The sequence below is a fragment of the Diachasma alloeum genome, unplaced genomic scaffold, assembly GCF_001412515.2.
Source record: "Diachasma alloeum isolate Michigan unplaced genomic scaffold, Dall2.0 Dall_scaffold_00366, whole genome shotgun sequence".
Classification (NCBI taxonomy): Eukaryota; Metazoa; Arthropoda; class Insecta; order Hymenoptera; family Braconidae; genus Diachasma; species Diachasma alloeum.
The window spans coordinates 564,722-565,902 of record NW_021680505.1 but is presented as its reverse complement, the minus strand read 5'-3'; the positions used below and the strand labels follow the sequence as shown (position 1 = coordinate 565,902).

The following is a 1,181-nucleotide window of genomic DNA, read 5'->3' as shown; positions in this document are numbered from 1 at the left end:
GTTAAATGGAAATTGCACATAAATTCATCATGAATCTGACTGAAATTAGTCGAAATAATAATGGCAAACTATCCCTAGCAAAGATCTAGCAAGAATTTTCTCAGCATAATTTATTGATTTCCCATTTTAATTTCCTCCGTTCAAAATATGCTGATGTGGTGAGCTTCATGCTTTTAGGGATGTTCTACATATTGCTGGAGTCCATCGATGAATTTCTTGACTTTCAGGTCAAAAGGCGTCGCCTTCTGTTTTTTCGATGCTCTCTTGTGTCCAGTTTTGGGATTCATTCTGAGCAAACATCTGGAATGTAGAATTTCATATTTTATATTGTGAAATAAGCATTTTGGCAATAACGACAAGATGAATCAGGAATTTCCGAATGACTCAACAATTATGAATTATTATTTCTCTAAATATGATTCGTATCTACATATATTTCTTTGAAAAAATACCTCTGAATGAATTCCAAAGTACGGGAGAGTGTGTCTGGGTACAGAACTCTGAAAACGTAGTAAACGGAGAACAGCAATAAAATTCCATTAAGAACTCCATTCACTGGGATCAAGATTTTCTTGTCCAGTGCCACTGCGTGTGTTGCAGTNGAGGAATAATTGCTCCTCAGTCCGGGGGAATGAAAATGAACCGTCTCACTTCACCCAGACTGTATTGCAAGGGAAAACCGCGAGCCCACGCCGCGTTAGGCTCACGGGGGGAGGGGGGAGCGGGGTAAAACCCTTCTGGGGATGGATGTTAGGAGGGAAACGAGTGAAACGGTTGTCCAAACCCAAGCCACTTGCTTGGGGTCGCACCTGTCGAACGCTGTGATTGGACAGCGGCGGCGTCTTGCACAACAGTTAGCGAATCCACTGGTCCGTTATACTCCAATGCAAGGGAAGAAAGCCGAGGCGCTTGCCTCGGGGGAAATAGTCGAGGGAAAAGGAAAAAAAGAACGGGGCACCCGCCTGCCGCCAGCGACGAGAAATGGGGATAATTATATCAGTTAGTGTGACTAATAAGGGGGGGAGGCCAAAGATATTATTTTAGAGAATAGATAATCGGGCACTGCCATCAGAATGGCGAGGGTCAAGGCACTAGTAACACTCACCCCGGGTCCAGACGGTTGCCGTCGCTCCTCGATCGTTCTCGGCTTTTTAGTTAGGAGAATAGAAAGGGCAATTCGC

The 1,181-nt window shown here is 44.3% G+C and overlaps 1 long non-coding RNA gene across 1 annotated transcript; it reads right to left on the bottom strand.

The window, feature by feature from the left end:
* Nucleotides 1–255: 255 nt before the first annotated feature.
* Nucleotides 256–567, bottom strand: LOC107041504. Its single transcript, XR_001461071.1, has 2 exons — nt 453–567; nt 256–300 (listed from the first exon to the last, which is right to left on the bottom strand). It is a non-coding gene; the product is annotated as an uncharacterized LOC107041504 (long non-coding RNA).
* Between the last annotated feature and the right edge of the window lie 614 nt (nt 568–1,181).